The sequence below is a fragment of the Rhipicephalus microplus genome, chromosome 5 (genome assembly GCF_043290135.1).
Source record: "Rhipicephalus microplus isolate Deutch F79 chromosome 5, USDA_Rmic, whole genome shotgun sequence".
In the NCBI taxonomy this organism is placed as follows: Eukaryota; Metazoa; Arthropoda; class Arachnida; order Ixodida; family Ixodidae; genus Rhipicephalus; species Rhipicephalus microplus.
The window spans coordinates 155,336,533-155,362,296 of NC_134704.1; the positions used below are offsets into that span (position 1 = coordinate 155,336,533).

The 25,764-nt window shown below is 44.1% G+C and overlaps 1 long non-coding RNA gene across 1 annotated transcript in view; it reads left to right on the forward strand.

The window, feature by feature from the left end:
- The first annotated feature begins 3,897 nt into the window (after positions 1-3,897).
- Positions 3,898-25,764, forward strand: part of LOC142817984 (uncharacterized) — a 110,699-nt gene continuing 88,832 nt past the window's right edge. The window contains exons 1-2 of the long non-coding RNA XR_012895460.1: positions 3,898-3,969; positions 6,547-6,624. This is a non-coding gene — a long non-coding RNA (uncharacterized LOC142817984). The remainder of the gene's footprint in view (positions 3,970-6,546; positions 6,625-25,764) is intronic.

Consider the following 25,764-nt stretch of genomic DNA (forward strand, 5'->3'; position numbering starts at 1 on the left):
CTTTGTCACCTCCGTGACCTGACGGGGACAAAAGTTCCTGTGAAAGGACAAAAGGGTTTGACAAATATGCGTGGCTGGTTAGCGACATAAAAAACGTGAAAATTATGTCACGCATGTCGTCAAACCCTTCCCTCAAGACACGTGCGGCACATACATTCATACCACAGGCCGTGGTATGCGCAATGTGCTTCAGGTGTTTGATAATTTACATCTACCTGGGGACATTGAGAACACGCATTCGTAATTTAAATGCGAGGCTCTTAAAAAAAACTGACACCTGCAGCGTTCACCCGACAAACGTAAATTATAAATATCAGGATGTCAGCAGCGATCGAACCCAAACATTCGGCGTGACAATCAATTCATTGATATGTTGGGTTTAGCGTCCCAAAACCACCATATTATTATGAGAGACGCCATTGTGGAGGGCTCCGGAAATTTAGACCACCGGAGCCCTCCATTCGAAGGATTTGGAATGTCCTTCAAATGTGCTATTAGACTGATTTAGTATAGTGTGCGCATGCTGAACTTCGGAAACGTGCTGCGCGCTGCGTACACTACGTTCGGGCTGTCTACGACAGCGTTAGTTTATCGTGTGAAACATTCGAAACGTGGACGGCACCAGAGTGTCAAGAGGCTGACCTTTAATATTCGTTCATGCCATTGCCCCGCCACGGTGGTCTAGTGGCTAAGGTACTCGGCTGCTGACCCGCAGGTCGCGGGTTCAAATCCCGGCAGCGGCGGCTGCATTTCCGATGGAGGCGGAAGTGTCGTAGGCCCGTATTATCAGATTTGGATGCACGTTAAAGAACCCCAGGTGGTCAAAATTTCCGGAGTCCTCCACTACGGCGTGTCTCATAATCATATGGTGGTTTTGGGACGTTAAACGCCGCAAATCAATCATCATCCTTCATGCCATTTAGTGATAAGAGAAGCGATAAGCTGTAATAACAGATATTGGTCGACGTAGTACACATGCAAGGGTGTCAACGCAACAGGCAAGTGGAGCTTTTTTGACGACGATTAGTGGTTTGGGGTGTAGGGTCTAGGGGAACTAGCAGCACGAGGGACACAGAGATGACGAAGACGAAGCCTTACTTCATGGTTAACATTTATTGTTTCCGACAGATATATTGCAATACAAAAACAAAAAAAGATAAGAGCAGGGATTGCTAAACGCCAAGTAAAAAATACCGTCATGGGCACCAGTGCCTTCACGTGCCATTCTTTACGTTACGTGAAAGCTGCGTTCACAATGATGAGAGTGCCAACTGGTTAATCTGTGTGTGATAAAATTCACCTGAGAGCTTGGCGGAACACGGACGTGTTTGCACGTGCGCTGCGATGCACGGCGAGAACTTTCCTTGTATTTTCTGGTCATTTACATTCTTCTGCAGGCGTTCGTTGAGACATCTGCCGATTGAACAGACGTGGCCGATCTTGTGTGCAAAGGAATCTCACACACGATGCGCCGTACACCATCAAGATATCCGTCGCAGTGCTTTAAGTAATTATCGGCTTCCTGCATCTTTAAAACTTGCGCTATCCGCCTGACCTACGCTGTGCTGCAACGCACCTATTCACCGGTAGGCTTCATGTTACTTAAGCAGCAAATCAGAAGCAATGTCAAAATTAACACAAACTGCGCTTACTGCCACAACCACCATACTGCTGTCGGTCGCGGCCATCTCGTGTGTGTCTTAGAAGTGTGGCAGCTTGGGCTAGTGTGTATGACATGACGATAGTTATAGCACGAGAACACAACGACGACACAGAGACTATCCATCTGTCCTTCTTGTCTCTTGATCGTCGTTCTGTTCTCGCGCTATAACTATCGTCACATTCGTGTCGTTTGGTCTCGGCAGGTCGAGATCTCTTGACATTGCCGCTGGTAACCTAGGCAGCGGCCAAAACGTGTGCAACGTAAGCGGCAATGTCTAGCGTGCACACCCGTGCGTGCGCAAACGCTCGCATCTCTCTTAAATTTAGCGGATGCGCACTGTTGCTCCCTCTCTCGCATTGCGTGTGTTAAAGGCCATTGCGCATACTAAACTAAAATTCTGTTTTACTAGACCATCGATCGTAACTGCTAATAGCGCTTTCGATTACCAAAAGTGCACGATAAATTTGCGTATCAAAGTAACTTTCACCTATTTATCTATCTATCTATCTATCTATCTATCTATCTATCTATCTATCTATCTAACCTGACGACAGCAGGTTTGCTTGAGAAGACAGTATGTTGGGACACGCACTACTCAAGAGTCACCACATGAATACACACATTCAGATATCGCCGTTGTTATTGAACCATATGCCCTTCGTGAAAATGAACGCCCTCCTACAGGAAACATAATTTGTGATGATTATTGTAGAGTTGTAAAAGAGCATGTTACAGCTAGGATGGCACGAACAATAATAGAACGGAGGTTATCGGCTCATTGGTAAGCGCACTGAGCCACTTTCATTGATTATGCCGGCGGGAAAGAACAGTGAGTTCTGGTAGGAAGACAAGGAGAAGAGCAATGAATGTACTCACACCTACCCCCCTCCTGCCCTTGTCCCCACCAAGCTTATTTAGGGGTGTGTCACTTCGCCTTTTACGACATATTATTTTGATCTATATTTAGCAATTTAACAGATGAGCTATTCTGTTGGGTTTTAGTATAAAATATATTGTAAAAAGCGAATGGTGACAAGGTTTTGAAACACGGCGCTGGAATGAGGGATTTATTTTGCTTTCAGGTTAAGCTGTGTTGAAACTAAAGCTGGAACATCCTAATGTGGTACATAGCGCAGCAAACTTCCCAAAAGATGGCCCATGACTTACATACGTAACCGTTTCTTGATCTTACGTCTTTATTCATTTTCTGAAGACTCCAATGATGCCTAATATACCTATGTTGTGTGTCTCACTCTTCGTGATAACAGTTCGGATGCCATGTCTCCCTACAGTTCCCAGCCGGAGACTTATATGGTTAGCATGAGTGATTTTGGGTGGGGTGCAAGAAATTGCGGATGTGAAGGCAGGGGAATAATTAGTCAGAAGCTGCCACCAGGTAACAGCATCCTCTCGGTTGAGTGTTTATTGTGGTGGTGGGAAGTACATACGGCTTTGAAGGTAACGCTGTAGCGTTTCAGTGTAGCTTAGTGCTCATGTTGCCGGAAGAGCTTTCTTGAAGGCGATGACTCAGAGTCCCTCTGATTTTTATTCCATAAGTTGTTCAACATGATTGCTGTATCACGTAGCCTTGTTCCAGAAGAAACTTTCTTTACTTCATATTCATACATTTCTGCGCAGGTTACAAATGTTATACAATAAAATGGTCGAAGAACTAAGGGTTTGCCCGACGTAGCCCACCCAGATTTGATTGATTGATGTGTAGGGTTTAACGTACCAAAACCACCATATGATTATGACAGACGCCGTACTAGAGGGCTCCGGAAATTTCGACCACCTGGGTTTCTTTAACGTGCACCCAAATCTAAGCACACGGGACTACAAAATTTCAACCTCCATTGGAAATGCAGCCGCCGCAGTCGGGATTCGATCCCGCCAGCTGCGGGTCAGCAGCCGAGTACCTTAGCCACTAGACCACCATGGCGGGGTAGCCCACCCAGATTTACAGCATGCTTTCATTTATGTGTGTACCTCTGCCAGTTTCCTCCACAAACACACATACACATGCAAACACACAAACATACACCGTGCACACACACACACACACACACACACACACACACACACAAGACATTTATTGCCACTGCTATATTATTGCTTATAGCCCGCATAGTGTAGTGCGTGGGATTGTACAGCTGAGTAGTGAATACAGCATTGTGTCTGATATCTGCAGCAACACCTGTGCACTTTGTGGAGACAGGTGTACGAGCTCAAGACGTAACAAAAATGGGACATCCTTAAGCTTCGCCCTGGAGAAATGAACCCGATAGCGATATCTTCTCCCTATAGTGCGTACTTCATTCACTTTTTTCATCCTCTTTATTGTATGACGTTACTCGAGAAGTTTAAATTGGGGCTTACTATAATGTAGCCGATAAAGTTGAAAGAGACTCGTGTCGGTGAAGCTTTAAAGTATGTCTTCATTCTGCGAAACGGGTAGCGTACTTTAAACCACGAGCAATTATGCGCGTGAAATCTTTTCAAACTTGCTATGCACCCTCTGCGTGGCCTTAAGGGAACAAGTGCACTAACGTGTGTGCATCTTGCTGTGGGTGACTTGCTTTTAACCATGAAGTTTTTACGATAATCACATGTACAAACACCCGATGACAGTGTACGCTTGTACCACGCATTATTACTGATATCTTACATGCTGAATTGCGAGGCTAGTGTACATGCCACGTGTATTTGGAAAGGAGGAGTTACTTTCACTGCATCTTCAGGCAGAGAAAGCTATTTTCACTTAATTTGGAAGCAGATGCATGGCTGTGTAGCAGAACACCTACTTGACACGCAGACGACCCTGATTCGATCTCCACTTTGATCCAAACCGAAATTCTTTGTTTATTTTCTTTCCATCTTACTGGGTTTTTCGGTCAAACACATAATTGTTGGCTGACAACCAATCACGCCGGAACTTCGGCAAAACTAGCTATTTAACATTCTCGCGGCAAAACACAGTTTTGTCAATTTCAAGGCAACTATTCGCGTACCAGTAGCCATTTTTCTTTCAGTTCCAGAGCAGATCTCTTTATGTAGCAATGGCCGCCTATCAAGGTTTTAAAAAAATTTTGAACTCCGCGTCATAGAGTTTATCACGAGTGCTTTTGTTGAATTTTAAAACAGGTTTTTATTGGTGAAATGTAAAGCAAAAAAACGTTACTAAATACGTGCTTTATTTTGCGGTTTTTGTTTATTCACCGTCATATGCTTCATTTTCTTTCACTTCTGGTATTTTTCAGTGAGGTGTAAGACAATCAACGCTGTCATATCACTTCCGGCTTGATTATCATTCACACTAAATTTCAGCTGCATGATGGAGCAAACTTGTTACATTATCTGCAGAAAAGCACTAATAAAATGGAATTTTAGCATAAAGAAGACTATATATTGGCACATTATAAGTTCTTTAGACTTGATAATACTGTTAGTGCTCGTTTTACTGCTTCCCTTGCAGCCTTTTGTGACGTGCTTTGAAAAATCACAGCAGCATGAGCATAAAAAAATGTATGAACCAAAAAATTACGACTGCAACAATTTTGCTCTTTCAGGTCCTATTTTATTCTTTTTCTATTACACAATTTTCGCAGCGTTGGAATGTAGCTTGAGAACAAAACACCAAGCAATGAGCACGAGCGCTGCTTTCGAATAGACCGCCTTCTTCAGGTGAAACATTGAGCTTCTTGATTATTTACGGCATTTCGAAAAACAAAGTGAGTGTTGGAACAAATTCTGAGGCCAGGAAGTTCACCTTATTACCTAAATAATTGTTAAACCCGATGAAGGATGACTCTTTTCTTTTCGAGACATTTTCGTTCGTGTTCTTTACAGTCATACCCTCTGCTGTAGGCCATTGCAAACTTACACATGCCGCTCTAATCAGGATTAACTACTGCCAAGTGCGTCTAAGTTTCTTTTTGTTTATTATATTGGCTTGAATACATGAAAACACAGGCTGCGTTAGGACCACCATGCCTAATTTAAGAAGTACATGCTGAGTTTAACCGTAATCAAGAAAAACAAATAGAAAAATAATCAAAATCCCATTTGCACACAAATCAATGGAAGAGTACAGGGTGTCTCTGGCGTACAGGAGAAGATAGAAAGGCCTCGTTCAATCGTGTAGTATCGTTGATCTCCGAGAAGTTGGAGTTGCGCCGCCTGATGGGAGGCTTGCATGACGTCAGGGCACGGCCTCTTGTACTCTTGCTGTGGCGCGCGTATGCATAACATGCACTTGCTTCGTATGCCGTAGAGCGGCCAGCGTTAACTTTTTTGCTTGTCTCACGCTTAAAACAAACGACCAAAGCAGCATTGATTATCTTCCTGATTAAACAATGAAAAACTAAACTTTTGTTTTCAGCGAAATCGCAAACGGTGCTAGCGCTCGATGTTTCTTATGATGCCATATTGCTTACCTCGAGCATGGGTTCAAATTTTGGCTACGACAGCTGCATTCCGACGGGGGTGAACAGCAAGCCGATGCATGCGTTTACATGCAAGAGCACGTCCAAAAATGCGAGGGTACCAGAAATACTTACGAGCGTGCTTCGCAATCATGTCACACTTTCGATGTGTACGCGACAGGATAATAGCATTTGAACTTTCAATTTTCACGGGCGATTCCTTTAAAAATGTACAATTGTTTCGCTTCATCAAATGCTGTTCGTATTAGGCGCATCTGAGTAACTGCTGCATGCTAACGTTTTTTTCTTTGCCGCGAGCAAGTGATTTTTACCGAGGGTCACAAAACATTATGAATCCGTTTGCTCTCGAATAACACTGCTGGTATTGCATTACATTTTTTATGTCTAGTTTTTCATTCAACACAGTATTTAGCTTTGTGTTTTTTCTCATTATTTCAGTGCTCAATTGAAGCAACTGTGACTGCTACGAGATAGTGTCTTCGTGCAACATCGTATAGCAAATGGGCTGTCATGCTCGTGAGTACTAGTTTAGATAGCCACCTCATAAATAAATTCTTCTACAGTTTTCTGCACCTCAGCAGCATCAACCTGTATGTCGGCATGGCGTACGCGTACTAATCGTTGCTTAATTGAGGCAAGAGATCTTTCATTATCATGTGCGCAACGAAGCTGAGTGAGCCATTGAAACAGTTCATTCCGACATCCTGGCGTTTGTTTTGCAAGTGGTTGCTATTCCCAGTGCTCCCGCATAAAGTGAAAGTTACACCATATGACGTGGTGGTAGATAAAGTCAGCGCTTCGAGTAAATGAAAATATTTCGCTACATAATTCCTGGCGACTGTTGAGAAGAAATTTGTACATGAGATCTAAGTACACTGATGTCTCCGAATTTCGAAAACCATTGTGTGGGTTGCAGCATTACTTAAATTTTTCAAACCATTAAAACAGATGGCGTATGACCAACATATTCTTCTAAAGTCTCATGAATTTAAAAGCGAAATTCCGTCAAATGACCTACATTATTTGGGGAGGCAGACATAACTTGCATAATAGAATCTGGCTGATTGCAATGCTGTAAGTAAATGCAAAACATCCTAATTTAATTGACTTACTGCAACTGTGTTAGTCAATTGAACAATCATAATCTATTATACTCTGTGTGTGTGTTTGTGTGTTTGTGTCCATAAGTTGCTGAAACTTGTTAACGATGACTATCTGCATGCGTTTGATATTTTTCTTATGTACATTAAAACATTATTAAGTTAAGTTTGAACGTTCAACTAGCTTCTGTCTTTCCGTCCAGCCAGTTTTTGGTAGTATTGCAACCTTTACACTTCCAAATAAAGGTTCAAATATAATTGAATACTCGTACTTCACATAGCTCTGCTATATATGGTTTTTCCTGAGTAATGTAATGCATAACTGTGCTATGCGTTGTCTTTTCCCTTTCCTATGCGCATCCTACTCCCGCTAATACATCGGTCCTCCTCAGCCTCAATTTCTTCTCCGGTCCCCTTGATGTATATGAGTCTGTTATAGAGAACTACGATATTCTTGTTTTTATCTGCTTTACGCCGAGCGACATGACGATGAAGAGAAGAAACGACACCATATTGCAACCGGGGCTCCTAGCAGCTCTCCACTCAGAACGTCACTTGTTAGAAAACGAGTTGCAAGGCTAGACAAGCGCAACCCCGAAAGAAGTAGATGAGCATTCCTGCTTTCTGCTAAGTTTATATTGGGGCATAAACCGAAGTTATTTTCGGCACAGTTGGACCCCTATTGAGCGTTTAAGTGCTGCGACTAAATTTAATGATATCATCAAGATTTCTCAACCAATAGGGAAGCTTACGGAGGATGAAAAAATATGGAATTTCTATTTTATCACTGTAAAAAGCGTTAAATATAATTTCAAAAAAGAAGGGAATCCGAGAGAGAAAGACTGCCTATCTCATTGAGCTCGTTAATAAGGGCGCATTAGACATACCAAACATTCTGTTGAAATAAGAAAAAAATCGATGTAGACAGAACAGAAATATCCAACACAATTTCACGCGATTTGCGAATATAAAAACGACAAACCGGTAATTTCGACACAAGGAAAAATAGCCATCCTCGGGAAGAGGTCTGAAAATCTAATGCTTTTTTTTTTCTCATGAACGTGCCCGATCCAGGGCGGGTAGTAATAAGATCTTTAGCGGAACAATGAGAAGTGAAGCCGGTGTTGAGATAGCAATTTCGATCAATTTAAGCGTGTCTTATGATTGGACAGCGCACCAGTTTCTTCGATTTTGCGTGGGTTGGATGTGCTGAGGCACCAGCTTCGTGGAACACGGAGGCATCATTTCTACTGAGTCTCGATGACCACAAATATTATCGTGGTGAAGTGAAAACTGTTCGGTGACGATACTTGATTTTCTTTGACTGCATTCAAGCTTACGCTAAGGTTTGTCTTTTAGCGTCCCATTTCCCAAGTAATCAGCAAGAACACTTGACTGAATCTGTCGAAATAAATTCGTTCTCTCTATCTAGCCTTATAAAGCAACTACTAATAGTGTATTCAAGAAAAAAGTGGCAGATTGTATGCGTCTATTTTGAGTCTATCCTAATACGTCATCTGTAGACGAAAAAATTACCTTTCGTACCAAAATTACTGTACAACAATTAAACTTACAAAATAACGCCCGCTATGCTTCCTTGATAATGTTTCGTAAAAAATGACCAGTCTCTACTGATCAATTACTGTTTTTTCGTTGCTATGTACCTAATAACGAGAAGGTCACAGGAAATGTCAAGGTCACAATTTTATTGGCATACTAACTACTTTTTAAGTAACTAAATATCCATATGCTACCATAATTTGTAGGAGATGTCGTATAACAGAATAAATACCACATCAAGAGATACGAACAAACTTTAGGCATTATTTCATTTACTGCACCATATATTGCACTATGTGTAAATAGTAGTGAAATCTGTACTCTAACGAGAGTCCTTCTTTAAGTAGAGCTTACTTTTCGACCTCAGAATAATACAGCAGTCAGCGTTCATCATATGCATCCAACTGTTACCAAAAAAAGAACGTAAAATTACCTCTTTTTGCTTGGTTCAATTCTTAAAAAAGTGTGCTTTGATGCCTTTGATGTAGAAATGAGTATAGCTCTGAAAAGTAAAACATGCCTTCGCCGAAGTGGTTGAAAGTTTCTTACTCAATGATATATATTTTCTATTGTTGTTTAGTAGCTACAGCACCCTTCGACATTACTGGACCTATGTTGTCACCTGGTGGCACATTGTATCCATCTTCAGAGCCAACGACTCGCGACCAGAATGAATTTTCCGGAGGCATCGCCTCGTAGGAACTAAAGCAAAGCACGCTTCGCATCACCCATGAGGCAGAGGGTTTCCCAAACAGTGGAACTGGTTTTCTATATATTGTTTGGTAAACTCATACTCCACTGCCGCGAAGGAGATATGATTTAGGGGTTAGCGTACGTCTGTAGATTCGCTTGGTACTCGGTGTTGTGTTCATGACCAGCACCCTGCTTGCGCTGGTGGATCGCTTCGGCCGCATTTCGGTAAGGCTTTGGTGTGCTCATCGCCGCTGGTCGGGTCGTTATATGCTCAACGTAATAACCGCTGGTCATTAAAGGTGACTAACTGGATTCCCAGAGAAAGCAAGCGAGTTAGGGTGAGACATAAAGCTTGAACTTTGAACTTTATTATTGATTGATTTGATTTGCGGGGTTTAACGTCCCAAAACCACCATATGATTATGAGAGACGCCGTAGTGGAGGGCTCCGGAAATTTAGACCACCTGGGGTTCTTTAACGTGCACCCAAGTCTGAACACACGGGCCTACAACACTTCCGCCTCCATCGGAAATGCAGCCGCCGCAGCCGGGAGTCGAACCCGCGACCTGCGGGTCAGCAGCCGAGTACCTTAGTCACTAGACCACCGCGGCGGGGCTTTGAACTTTATTATGAATTAACAACATGCATAAAGAAAATATGTTAGCAACATCTGTATCCTTAGTAGAATGCTAGTATGGATCATGCAATTATAACATACATAAATTCGAGGCAGGAGACAAAGTTGCTCAATGAACGACAAACATATCACTTATACACAGATACCAAACATATTGAAGAAGAAAAATCCAACTTATACACTACACTTTAAATACGTTTTTAATTTGCATATTTAACATAATACATCTAATATTTCTGTGCATCTGGTAATTGCATTCCTGGTCAGCATACAAATATTAGTTTAGGATCATGTCACTTTGCATCATTTTACGAAACTTATCAGTAGTCTAATAGAGCTCTTTGTAAAGACGTTTGAGCATTAATGTAAAAGCATCATGTTGTTTCAATTCCACTGGTAGATTATTCCGCTTGACGTTGCAACACTATAAAGTCGTCTTCTGCCATAAACAGTTTAAATGCGAAGCATTTCTGAACAAACTTCGGTGACTTAGAGCGTATCTATCTATCTATCTATCTATCTATCTATCTATCTATCTATCTATCTATCTATCTATCTATCTATCTATCTATCTATCTATCTATCTATCTATCTGTCTATCTATCTATCTATCTATCTATTTACCTATCTATCTATCTATATATTTATCTATCTATATATTTATCTATCTATCCGTTTACGACCTTCAGCTCTCCCGGCCGCTTCAATAATGATATCGATACCAAACTTGGTATGCCATTACATGACTGTATGACGAGTATGAGACACTAGTCATACATGAAAATTATGACATGCATGTCATGAATGTCATTATTTACATTTAATGGTCTTGCTGCTGTTGCGGTTGTTTCGTTCACATGACATGTTGTAAAACAAGTATGGTATGACGTGACTGCGTGGAAAACACAAGTGACAGACCCTAACATATTGTTACGAATGTGATGGGTTTATTTACACTGGAAAGTGTCAGCGCTCTACCGTCACTGCCGAATCACCGTCGCTTGAGAGCGTCCAATCTTTTCTTCCTCGCTCTTTCAGTCCGCGTTATATTTCCTTCCGGGCCAGACGAAGCTCACCGAGCGAGTAGAAGTGATCGGTTGTTGTAGGGCTTCAATCGGGCAATGTGCACAATTTGCGTCTTGCGCGAGTGCGGGTTCTGAGCTGTCACTTTCGCAATTGCATAAGTGATGTCACTTAGGCAGTGAGTAATGTCGAATGGTCCTGAGTACTTGGAAACTTCTGGCAAAGTCCCTTCTTTCGAACAGGCGTCCACAGCCAGACCAAGTCACCTGTAGCAAACGTCACAGGTGGGTGTTTTGCGTCGTAACGGTCTTTCGCGCGAGCGTGGGCGGAAAGAGTTCGGAGCCGAGCAAGTCGACGAGCTTCTTCGGCGCGACACAAAGTCTGTGCGACACTGGCATTTTCGTTCGTCGAAAAAGTAAGTATGGTGCCAAGGAAACTTTGGGGATGACGAGCATAGAGAAGAAAAAAAGGCACATAACCCGTGACTTCGTGTTTCGCGGTATTAAAGGCTTATGTAACAAAAGGTAATACGGCATCCCTGTTCTTGTGATCCGCTACGACGTACATTTAAAGCATGTTGATGATGGTACGATTGGTGCGCTCAGTGAGGCCGTTAGTCTGAGGGTGGTATGGCGTGGAATGGCGATACTGACACCCACAAAGCCGTAGCAACTTTTCGACAATGTCAGCGGTAAACTGTCGGCCGCGATCACTTATCACCACACGAGGGGCCCCGTGACGAAGTATGATCGAGTGTAGAAGAAACCATGACGCATCAGATGATGTGGCTGAAGCAACCACCATCGTTTCAGTATACCGCGTTAGGTAATCTACGCACACAATAATCCAGCGGCGGCCGGTGGAACACTTGGGGAAAGGGCCCAGTAAATCTACGCCAACTTTTTCGAATGGTGATGTCGGTGGCTTAACCGGCTGCAGTGGGCCGGCCAATGGTGTGGTAGGTTGTTTGTGGCGTTGGCAGACATCACAACTTGCGACGTAGTGCTTGGTGGCCTTCCAGAGTCGAGACCAGTAAAAACGTTGTCGGATACGGTGAAGCGTTCGGGCAAATCCAAGGTGCCCAGACGTGATGTCATCGTGCATGACTTGGAATACCGCAAGACGCAGGCATTCTGGCACGACGAGGAGTAGTGTGGAAGCATGGCTGGACTAATTGTTGCGATATAGTAGGGCGTCATGAATCACGAATAGCGTGGCGCGTTTAGAGCTACGAGCCACATCAATCATTGGTTTCAGCGAAGGTTCACGCTGTTGCTCGTGACAGAAGACGTCAAAATTTGGGAATTTGGATGAGATTGCGGCCAGGTAGTTGTCGAAATCATCATCATCAGCATCCACAGTCGGAGATGGAAGACAAGATAAGCAGTCGGCATCTGCGTGACATCAACCGCTCTTGCAGGACACAGAATAATTATATTCTTGAAGCAGTAATGCCCAGCGAGCCAACCGACCAGCTAGATCACGTAGTTCGACAAGCCAACAAAGCGAATGATGATCTGTGACGATTTTGAACTGCCGGCCGTACAAATAAGGTCTAAACTTTGGACGGCAAAAACAACTGCAAGACATTCCAGTTCGGTGACCGTATATTTCCTCTCCGCCTTAGTCAAAGTACGACTTGCATACGCCACGGCGTGCTGGCGGCTGTCGTGATATTGAACTAGCACGGCACCAACACCGATACCACTAGCATCTATATGCAGTTCCATGAGTGCCTCCGGGTCGAAATGGCGCAAGAGGGGCCCGGAAGTAAGCGAATACTTCAGCTGCTCGAAAGCAGCCTCACACTCAACGGTCCATCGGAATGGGACGTTTTTGCGAAGCAACTCTGTCAGGGGATGAGCAAGCTGGGCGAAGTCTTTGATAAATCGACGAAAATAAGAACACAGGCCCACGAAGCTACAGAGATCCTTCACAGACGTCGGTTGCTTGAAGTCTCGAACAGCACTGATTCTGTGCGGGTCTGTCGACTAGATATCCAAGCAAAAGGGCTTCTTTGACATGACACTTCTTTGCGTTTAAAACGAAACGGAGACCAGCTTGTTTGACGCAATCTAGAACAACACTGAGCCGATGGTTGTGCTCGTGAAATGTCTTGCCAAAAATAATTACATCATCGAGATAACACATACATATCTCCCATTTGAGACCACGAAGGATGGAGCCCATGAATCGCTCGAAGGTAGCTGGGGCATTGCATAAGCCAAACGGCATAACGTTGAATTCAAATAACCCATCAGGCGTGACAAAAGCAGTCTTCTCTTTGTCAGACGGATGCATTGGTATTTGCCAGTATCCAGACCTTAGGTCGACGGACGAAAAGTATACTGCCGAGTGCAGACAATCAACAGCATCGTCGATGCGTGGTAGCGGATACACGTCTTTCTTTTTGACGGCGTTGAGACGGCGGTAGTCTACAAAAAATCGCCAAGAGTTGTCTTTCTTTTTTACCAATATAACAAGAGCTGCCCAGGGACTGCTTGACTCTTGAATAACGCCTTTCTGCAGCATGTCGTTGACCTGATCGGCGATCACTTGCTTCTCTGACGGAGATACGCGATAGGGTTTCTGGCGTATCGGTGTAGCATCTCCCGTGTTGATGCGGTGGTGCATACGGGATTCGGGCAACATGGAACAACGCTTGTTTTGAGCGAAACCAAAGACTCCCGCGCACCGTGCAAGGATATTCTGCTCCGAAGAAGGCAACAGCTTATTGATCATACGTTTAATCTCGGCTGAGTAGTTGGGCGCAGTGTGACTGATGGCTGGAGACTATGAGACCATTGTGACGTCAATTGTGGCCTGCTCCTCGAACATTCCCAGTTTGAATCCGGCTGGTAGAACAACAGGCTCTGAGGCTGCGTTGAGCGCCCGCAAGCAAGCATGTCCGTCGATGGCTGTAAGGACAGACCATGGGACCAGCACATTCTTCTTGATGGTGTTTGCACGATGAGGATCCACAAGGGCAGTGCAGGGTCCTGTGCGGACGTGAGAAGAGCATACGGGTACAAACACTGCTGTCCGACCAGTGATCGTCACATCTTCAGACAACGAAAGAACATCGATGGGCAGAGTCGGAAAATCGTCAATTATTGCAACGGACAACGTACTTTGTAGCAAAATCTATCCAGTTTCACAGTCAAGCGTAGCACCGCATTCATGAAGGAGGTCTATCCCTATAATGACGTCATGAGTTGCGCGAGCCAGTACAGTGAATTCAACTCGGAAATTTTGTCCACCAATCGTGAGTACAACTTACCAAATATTAACAGGGCATAACGCTTCACCTCCAACTCCACGAAAAGTTTCTTTACGATTCCACGCGAACATAACTTTGTGACCCAAGAAACGATGTTTGAAACGAAGGCTCATAACCGAGACAGCAGCACCAGTGTCTACAAGAGCAAGAGTATCTGCACTGTCTATACACACACACGCTTTGTTCATCAACATCACAGCAGAAGGAGGAATTGGCGAAACTGACGTCCCGGGACCGCACCTTCATCGGTCGCACCAGTTAGTTTCCCAGCTGATGCGGGGAAGGTGACCGACGACCCGGAGACGGCGACCGGCGGAACCGTGTCGTCAGGCTTCGCTCGGAGGCGGGGGACTCGCTGCGAAATTTGTTAGGCCATTGCTGTCGGGGACGGTGGTCGGCCGGGTGAGAGGTCCAGGTTTCGTGCATATGAGGCGGGTGCGTCGAAAAACGTGGCGGCACAGGCGTTTCGTACATACGATTCGGCAACGTCGAAAAACGTGGCGGTGCAGGCGGCCGTCTAGGACAGAAGCGTGAAATATGCCCTGGGCGACCACATGTGTAGCAAACGGGGACTTGTCGGCTTACATTAGCAGGATCAGAGGTGGCAGAAGTACGCGGAGACGGGTCGCGCTCCCCAGGAACATTTTGTGATGACGCATAGTAATCTTCTCTTAGAGGCCTGGTTGACGACGGTTGGAGGTCCAGAGTGGCACGTCGAGATGATGACATCCGGTGGTGGCCACGACCCGTCGGGGAAAATGGAAGCCGCGGGGTAAAATCTGCAGTTTCTGTGCGTCGTTGGTTTTCGACGTGGTGCTCTCGTATCCAGTAGGGAGGTGGTTCGGGGCACGCGGCGAACGAGCATTGGTGGTGAACGTCACATGCTTGAAGTCGTACGAGTTCTCCTCGAACTACCCGACGTACGGGGAAGGGAATGTCTTCGCAGGTGGCGACGTCCGTACTTGCGACAGTGGGAACATTGTCCAAGCGCCCGAACTTGGGTAGAATTCTCCAGGTCTTCAACGCCTCGAATGCGTGACACCGCTGCCTGAAAATCGAAGCAGTGTTCACGTTTTCTTTTGTTATCGAAACATTGTATACGTCCTCGGCGATGCCTTTTAACAACTGACCGAATTTGTCTTCGTCAGACAAATTTGCGTTAACAATCCCGCAAAGCTTCAATACTTCTTCAATGTAGGTTGTGCACGTCTCGCCGGGCAACTGAGCCCTACGTGACAACGTTTGCTTAGCTTTCTTTTTCATGGAACTCGTGTCCCCACAGCAGGCCTTCAGTTCTTTAACAAATATAACTCAAGTGAGGAGGACATGTTCATGGTTCTCAAACCCAAGCAAGGCTGTCCCGGCAAGGAAGAATACTACGTTCACAGAATTCACCGGTGCACCCCATTCGTAGTAGCGGCTCACTCTGTCGAAGTGTTTTAGCCAAGCGTCCACATCTTTGTCAGCTTTACCTGAGAAAATTCGTGGCTCAGCTGCCCAGTAGTCTGGTTGTCGAGGTCAACGGCCACCTTGTGCCGTGTCGGGGGCACTGGTGAATGCAGCAGCGTAGTACGTCAATGGGATTGCTGTGTCGTCGTTCATGCTGATGCTGTCTGGGGTTAGGCCAGCTAAGCGTCTGCTTCTTCGAAGAACTTCTGCTGCGGGGTCCAGTATGGCAAGTTTCCCAGCACTGCTCCACCAAAGCTGTTACGAATGCCACTGAAATCGCTCGAGAGCGTCCGCTCTCTTCTTCTTCCTCGCTCTTTCAGTCCACGTTACAATATTATTCACGAGATGCATGTCATGTAAAAACACGACTACATGCCGAGCTCATGATGCGCTCGCGGCCGTTTCGATATCTTCACACAAACCAAATTAGGTATTACGGGATATGAATGGATGACGAAGGTATTTGACTGGTGCAAACATTATAATCATGAGATGTGTGTCATGTAACAACAGGGCTACATGCTAGGCCATGATGCGCTCACGGCCATTTCGCTAGCTTCACATGTACCAAATTTGGTATTACTGGACGCGAACGGCCAACATTGGTAAATGACACGTCCAAACTTGATAGTCATAGCATGCGTGTCATGAAACAACATGACCACATACCACACTTATGGTGCGCTCACGGCCATTTCGCTAGCTTCACTTATGCCAAATTTGGTTTACGTCACGAAAATGGATGACGAAGGTATGTGACTGGTGTAAACATGATAATCATGAGATGCGTGTTGTGCCAGAACATGAGTACATGCCACTATCAAGGCGTCAATACACTTCGACGCGACCCGGCACGCGTGCACGCTGGCGTTCGTTTCGTCGCGTCACGCCAGCGATGCCACGCCAGGCACGAAGCCAAGCAGCGTTGCTTTAACGCATGCGAGTTTGAGCGCGCCCGGCGTCCCTCCATCACGAGGAGAAGCAGACGCAGCGCTGTCTAAGTAGAGCTAGATAACGCCATCGGCACGAAATGCAGCATGTTGCATTTCACGCTGATGGCCGCATGGCCGCTCTGACGGACGCTGGTCACGCCGGTCGCACCGGGCGCGAGACTATGGAGTGCTCGCGTTTTGCTAGCCTAGTGTCACTGCACAAAGCGTGAGCGTGCGTCAACCTTACGTCATAGCACGTTGGGCCCTTCATGATTCACTCGCTGTCGTTTCACTAGCTCTACGTATATCAAATCTGGTGTTTCGTGACGTTCATAGATGCGTAGGTATAACACTGGCGCAAGCATGACAATCATGAAACGCGTGCTATGTAAGAACATGACAACATACCACGTTTTTGATGCGCTTGCGGCCGTTTCGCTATTGCTTCACATAGACCAAACTTGGTATCGCATGATGTGAATAGGCGACGAAGACAAATGGCACGTTCACACATGACAACCATGATATGCGTGTCATATAAACCATGACTACATGCTACGCTCATAGCGTGCTCGCCACCGTATCGCTAGCTCAACATATACCAAAGTTGATATTACGTGACGTGAATAGACGACGAAGCTAAATAGCACGTCGAAACATTATAATGATGGCATGCGTGTAATGTAAATCTTGACTACATGCTGCGCCTATAGCACGCTCGCGGCCGTTTTTCTAGCTCTACATATACCAAATTTGGTATGAGGTGAAGTGAATAGGTCACGAAGATAAATGACATATGCAAGTATTATAATCATAGCATGGAAGTAATGTACGGCATAATTTACCTCCGCCTCATAACGTTGTCTGATTTTAGAACCACATATCAACCTTCCTCATTCGTGCTTTGCGTATCATCGATTCCCACTGTGCATGGGTCTGCCAATTTTTAACCAGTGGTCTCAAGCAGTTACCACTAATACGGGCTCTTGTTTGCAATTGTGAAGGGATAAAAAGGGAGCGGTGAAGAGGGATATTTTATGTTGTAGACTTTTACATCGTTATTGTTGTTTTATAATTTATGACTAGTTGTAGATCTACCTGGTACTGTCGAAAAAGTTGTTTAGATGAGGCCATATAGTTTGCGTTTGATATAAAGAGGATAGCCCGTTTTTGCAGGACTATAAGTGGATTTAGGTATTTGTCGTATGTATGGCCCCAAGATTCAATACAGTACGAGAGTTGATGATTGATATGTAGGGTTTAACGTCCCAAAACCACCATATGATTATGAGAGACGCCGTAGTGGAAGGCTCCGGAAATTTCGACCACCTGGGGTTTTTAACGTGCACCCAACTCTGACCACACGGGCCTACAGTATTTTCGCCTCAATCGGAAATGCAGCCGCTGCAGCCGGGATTCAATCCCACGACCTGCGGGTCAGCAGCCGAGTACCTTTGCCACTAGACCACCGCGGCGGGGCGCAGTACGAGAGTTAGCCGGGAAACGGGGTAAAGTATATTGTTCCTATAGTTTCCGCGTCAAAGTACTGGCGAAATTGAAAAAAGTATAGCAGACTGTCGCGAGTTTCTCGCAGAGAGTTTCTATGGACTTTCTAGCTGAAACGATGATCCAACACGGTTCCAAGGTATGTTAAACTACTTACTTTTTCGATTGTTCGGCTGTGAGCCTGAAGCACACATGAATTCAAAGCAATCACTTTGTATGGGGAATGCATTACCATATATTTTGTTTTATTAACGTTTGAAGCCACCCTATTGGCTTGAAACTAATTACAGATTTGTTTCAATTCTTTGTTTGCCATGCTTAAGGCTCCATAGATGGACTCGAGTGTAAAAATCAGAGCAATGTCACCAGCGTACATAACTAGCGTGAAGTTGTGTAATATCGAAGAGAAGTCATTCATGTACAGAAATAATAATAAAGGTCCCAATCTCGATGCCTGTGGTACTCCAGATGCAATGGGCGAAACTCCTGAGTTAGTGTTGCAAAAATGAACCGTTTAATGTCGATTGGTAAGGTAGCTTTTAAAAAACTCGACTTGCCCCTCGTGTGCCATACCGTTCTAATTTGTTGAGTAGTATATCATATTGCAAGTTAGATGAATAGATGAGAATAAGAAGTTTGTGGGTATAAAATGGCAGCAGCAAGAACAGGACCGACTTGGTTGGCGGAACATGGGAGAGGCCTTTGTCCTGCAGTGGACGATGAGGATGACGATGACGATGACTATGATGATGATAATGGCGATGATGACGATGATGCTGATGATGATTAATTTCGAAAATGCGTGAACCAAAGTTTTCGGCTTGAGCCGTGAACGCGCCACAGCCTCCTGATTTTCCATGGCGTGCACTTCACTGCACACAACTCACTCGCACGACAATCACCCGAGCTTGATGCCTTTGGTTTTGAGCGGCGTTCAATGACAAAATTCTCGTAGTCGTTGCCTTCACCCTCGTATCAATAGACGGTGGAGAAATACTGTTTGTTCATATTGGCGCTGCGCCCGTAGCATATCTCCAATTAGCGCGTCGAGATTGCAGCCTCTGCTTGTGGCCTTCAAGATTTTTTATTATTTTCAATACCGTTGACCCCAATTCTGGAGTCGTTACAGAGGGCATATTGCAGATGGTATTGATTCATGCATAGCATAGAGTAAATTTCTAAGGCAGATTCAACTACACTATTGGTAAACAACAACAAAATACAAGGAACAGTGAATTCTTCTACAGTGAAAAACAAGAAAATATTCGAGTCAATATTTGTAATACACTGTTAGAAATATGCGTATATGTAGCGCATCTGCAATATTGGCCAATCATCATTACCTATAATTGCGTCAGAAAAACTATTGCGCACTTTATTTGCACTAGGAAACAAAATCAGAACAAAAAAAATACTGAAGCGAGGGGCATCAGTTTAAAACGCACCAAATTTTTTTGTATGCATGATATCAGAAGAGCAGGAGAAATTACAGTGAATTATTATTATTATGCGCAGTTTTCTAGCACAAAACTCAGGAAACTGCTGATTCGCGCATACCATGCAAGGTATTTGAGTGATGCATTGAATTAGCAAAATAAAGTGAAAATAAACGAGAAAATCATCATCTTCATTTTACCAAATAAAGGCAAAAAAGTAGGCCTGATTTAGTACTGTGTGACCTGCTGTAGTGCACTGTGCAAGCAGGAAAGAGGGAAATCACAAAGGTATGCGAAGCATAGACGCGCAACTGTATGTTTAGCATGGTTTCCAACATTGCGCTGAATTCAGATAGAGTCTCGGCATTAGTAACGCTTCTATTCAATTTATTCCATTCGCGTATTTTAAGGGAAAAAAACGAGTTCCCGACAATGCCACTATTTGAGGAATAATTTTGCAGACTGTACTTCTGCTTATAACAAGTAGGGCGTGATTGTGAAAGTGTGACGCACTTAGACACATCTACCTTGTAGTGGCCATGTAGCAACTAGTACAGGAACCTCAGGCGCACCTCGTTTGCCCTTGTAGACTGTTTATCGATGCCAGAAGAAGCGAGAAGGTTAGTTGAAAAATCTGTACGTTTGATCTTGTTGTGTAAAAACCGTATGGCTTTGCGTTGCACTGCCTCTAATTTACCAATACTTTTTAGGGAATAAGAAAACCAAACTACGCTGGCATATTCTAATACCGGTCTTACGAACATGGTGTAAGCCAAGAGTTTTGCGTGTGCTAGTGCAATTCTCTATCGTCTTTTTAGGTAGAAAAGTTTACGAAGTGTGGCCGCAGTGACGTTAGTTATGTGTGTTTCCGATCTCAGGTCAGATGATAATGTATTATCTATGTACTTATACTGAACAACATTAGTCAGCGTTGAACCATGAATGATGTAAATGAATTGTAATGGATTCTTTTTAAGTGTTGCCATTATAGCTGCAGATTTTTTAACATGAATATACATTCGCCACTTATCGCACCAATCCACTAGCTTGGTTAGACATTCTTTGAAAGTAATGTGGTCTGTGAAGCCGCTTATCCTCTCATAAATAATACAGTCGTCTGCAAACAGATTGATATTACAGTCAATGTCTGACCATATGTCATTTATGAAAATGAAAAATAATAGTAGCCTCAAGACAGAATCTTGAAGGACCCCAGAAGCTAAGGGGGCTATGTTCGACGTATGACCCTCACACAAGACGAACTGAGAGCGATCTGCTAAACAATTGTCATCGAAGAAAACACTAACCCCTCTCCTATCGCACTTTTCAGCTTTATGAGTAATTTGCTGTGACATACGCAATCAAAAGCTTTAGATAAATCAAGTAAAATCATATCTGTTTGACCGCGATTATTTAAGGTAAATACTAGATCATGAACCACCTGGATTAGCTGTGTAACAACGGACAGGCCACTACAAAATCTGTGTTGATTAGGAGACAAAAGCATTATTTTCTCAATAAAAACAGTTATGAGTTTTAAGATGATATGCTCTAGTTGCTCGCATGAAATGCTAGTGAAAAATATGGATGGGTAATTTGAAACCAATGATTTTTTTCTGATCTATGAAAAGGTAATATTTTTGCAATTTTTCAGTCATCTGGCAGCTCTGATGAGGTGAGCGACTTTCGAAAGAGTAGCCCAACAAACTTGCTACATGATTCTGTGTGCTTTTTTAAGAAACTCATCGGGAATATCATCTGGACCACTGGCTTTTTTTAGGATTTAAGTTAAGAAGTAACTTTAGTATTCCTGCCTCTGTGACTTCTAGGTGATCGATGCTTAGCAAATTGCGAGATAATACTCGAGGAATAACGCCATTTTCAGTTGTGAACACCAACTGAAAAAAAATGTTGTATTCGTTAGCCTTTTCCTATCTTTCCTTTGTGCGGTGTGCGACTCAGTAAGCAGCGCGAAGGTATCTCTAAATATTGTTTGGATTGCTTTTAATAAAGCTTGAAAGCGTAACACTACAGTAGTATTGTCTGACACTTTTTAATTTTTGCTCTGATTTTGCGCACGGCACCTTCTGTTGGATGGATGCTTTACACTTATGGTTTTTCGCAGCCACACGCAACCTTTTCAACCTTCGCTTTGCCTGGTTAACCTCACGTGTTATCTAAGGAATATTCCCCGGAGCTTTCTTGTGTTTCTTTAGCATGAAGTTAGTAACACAGTACATAACAGTATATTTGAAATTTACCTAAAGTAGAAGAGTATCACTGGATGCGTCGGAAGCTAGCTGTAAAAAGTTATCGAACTCATGTGTGAAATGGGTTAATACGCTGTTATTGTCAGCTCTTTTGAAATCAATTACAGATGAGCGACGCTGTTCACATGCCATACTGGAGCCAAGCGGCAGCAAGCATATGACAATATAATGGTCAGATATGCCGTCACCTACGTCAGTTCGAACAAGGTCTTTCGGAAAGTGCTGATTAATCAGTATCAGATATAATATGTTCCTGGCGGTGTTGTGGAAGCGGGTTGGAAGTACTACGATTAGCTGAGGGCTAAAGCTCGGTATTAGGTTTATAAGATCATCCGAGGCAGATAATGCGTGGTTACGCGTAGTCCAGTCGTTCTCTGGTAGATTAAAATCTCCCATAAGCAGGATACGGGAGCTCTGAACGTGATGCTGCATGAAGTCATCAAATGCAGTTATGCATTCATGTCCGGATGACAGGCTTCGATAAAAGCATCCAATGCATATGGGAGTGCTATCGCAAAGAATCCGGCAGAAAATTGCTTCAGAATCTGTTACAACTGAAAGCGACACATTAGAAAGGCATTTTTTTGTGAGTAGAGCAACGCCCCTGCCACGAGAAACTCTATATACTTATGAATAACGGAATAATTTGAAGGAACAACTTCACTAACAAATATTAAGAAAGAAAGCCATGTTTCTGTGACACCTACTATCTCAGGACTGCATTCTAGCAGAAGAGTTTCGAGAGCATCTATTTTGTTTAGAACACTTATTGCGTTAATATTCTTATGGTCAGGGCTTGGATTTTGCGTGTGAACGAGCTTGGCGAGTTTGCTTCCTTGATGGCACCTCATTCTTTTTTTATATGGGAACCTTGTTCTTTTCCTCATCCCAGATAAAGGCTTGGTAAATATTAAATAATTTTTCGAATGCCAGCAATACCTTCTCCTTCTTTTCTTGATTTTCTTTAGCGCTGTTCAATACCTTTTGCGTTGTCTCGGATTCTAGGCGAAAAGTCTTCTCCAATCGAGAAGCTTGTGTTTTTAAGTTTGTATTCGTTTTTAAATGTCTGATATCTGCCTAAAATCTGCCTTCTGCCTAAAATCTAAAAACTTCAAAATGACTGGTCTATTTTTAGTTTGTTTCGCTTGTCCCAGGTGGTGTATTCGTTCAATAGAAACGCGTTCTAGTCCGAGGGTGATCTGAACAATAGCCTTATTCACTGCTTCTTCGAGAATTTCACTCATCTCTCCATCAGCTTCAGGTACTTCATAAACAATCGCCTCCTTCTGTTTTCTGGGTCGTCGACCTTTTTTTTCAGCAATTTATATGTGCGCTTCATGCTGACAAGCTCTTCCTGGCAGAGACTAACCATCTCTTTGAGTCTTGATAGAGTTTCTAGCTTTTTATCAATATTGACAGGCCGCTTTTCCTTGATACACGTATTATCCGCAGTGATTTCCTTTAATGCACTTGCGATTTTATCTTGCGTAGGTCCCTGGTTAGTTTATGTATCACTCTTAGCGGTTTTCGCAAAAACCTCCTAACTCAACATGGCATACAAGAAAACCGTGGGCACGGTAGCACAATAAAAAAAAGGATCGCCAGAGCGTATACATTTTTCGTATTTCTTCCTCACCTGCACTAGGAATACGAACGGGTTGTTTGACGTTGGCATGCCTGAAGTGCCACCGTGCCCAAGAAGCGTCGAGTGCGTTGCACGAGCTTTTGTAGATGAGCTGGTGGGTGGTGCTCGGTGCTGATCATGCGCAACCAGAATGAGGATGGGATATGGCAAATATTGAGGCAACAACTCCTACAACGTGGAGGACGGGATTTTTAGCGCATGATAGTACGTAACACTGTGAGCCTGCACCATAGTGCTCTGCCCGGATCGCAAGCTTCCCCCATCTGGAAGCGAGAAGCAGGCCGAGGAAAGTCTGCACAAGGAAGGCGAACGAGTTGTCAGACGTTCGCATGCCTGAAGTGCCACGGTGCCTCAGATTGCCTCCAGAAACGTCGGAGCTGGTGGCGGAGGCCACACTTGGCTGTTCTGAGTAGGCCTAATGTAGGTGGCTTTGCTGGGGTCACAATGTGCCGGCGTTCGTTCGAATGCTACCATTGAAGCGCCGTAGGGTTGAAACTATCTAGCGTTCTCTGTCAGTACTTGTTAGTGCCATAATGCAGTACCTCTCACCACTGCTCATAGGCTGCGGCACCGCTTCGACGAACAAAGAGTGCAGGTACAGAGAGTAAGAGTGGGAGACTTATAAGGCATCTTGGTAGAGCTCTCCTCAAATGCGTTGCTGGCTCAGTGGGTGAGGCACTGTGTATCTAATTGATTGATTTGTGGGGTTTAACGTCCCAAAACCACCATTTGATTATGAGAGACGCCGTAGTGGAGGGCTCCGGAAATTTTGACCACCTGGGGTTCTTTAACGTGCACCCAAATCTGAGTACACGGGCCTACAACATTTCCGCCTCCATCGGAAATGCAGCCGCCGCAGCCGGGAATCGAACCCGCGACCTGCGGGTCAGCAGCCGAGTACCTTAGCCACTAGACCACCGCGGCGGGGCACTGTGTATCTAGGGCTGCGGATTGAAAGGTTGCGTGTTGGATCGCAGGTACGCCCAAACTTTTACTTCTGCTGTATTTCTTTGTGTTCTGTTTGTGTATACTTTAACTACATCACATCCATGACTGCATTGCGTCGGTGAAGTTTTGGGGGACCATGCAATAAAAAAATCTTTCATGTTAAAATGACTCAAAGGCAATCACTCGCCGATTTCTTGGCATGAAAGCGGCTCCCACAAGTCGGGAGATCGGCCAGTTCTGTTTTTTTTTCACATGTGCGACAACCTGAAAGTCGCGTGAAGTTTTGAGCACCCGCACGCCTTTTTCCGTTTACTTCATAATCTTGCACTGAAATAAAAGACTGACCACTCCAGTATATTGATGTAAAATGAAGAGCAAAAGAGAAAATCTCAAGCCTGGCTTTCAACTCTACGAAATTATCGGGCTCTAGTTCGCACTTGAATCTTCCATGCGAATCACATCCCGGTAAGGTTTTCACCACTTTAACCCTTACTGAAAGCGAAAGGGCTGTGGACCAGGCTGAACGTCTTTAGCCCCGGAAACGAGGATACAATGCATTCATGAGGTCGGAAATAAAATGAATTGTTGCTTGAGCCACAGAAAATATTTCCCACTGATTTCCGGGCCTCGTACCGGAAATAATACAGAGATCCCCGAAGCCACACCAGCACTCTCTCTCCGAACTCAAAGCCAGCATGACAAGCAACTGCTGCTGTTCCGTATACTCCGTCACTGCTCAAGACAACTTGACGTCTGTGCGTGCGTTCGCATTGCGCTCCTCTTTCAGTGAAGCGACTTAATTTGCATGCAAGGTAAAATAAGAAACACACGCAAGATGAATGAGGGCGTGATTTATAGCGCTTGAAAGAGCTTGCGTAGGCAGGAAGGAAGTTTATATCCTAGCTACCTAATTCAATCAAACAAAGCTCTGCAAACTGTCATCCTATGCTTAGTTTGTTCTTTATTCTGGGCTTTTTTGATTCGTTTTATTCTGTTGCAGGGCAAGATGTATAGAAACATAAAGTTTTAGGTTTGAATATGTAAAATGTATAAGCAAGTTACCTTCAAAACACTGCTCTTTGTCGTAACAAATTGCATATTGCGTATATTTGTATCAAAAGACATATTCTTGATCATTAGTTATGTGTTTTTATTTTAGGTGAGCTTGATCAAAAGG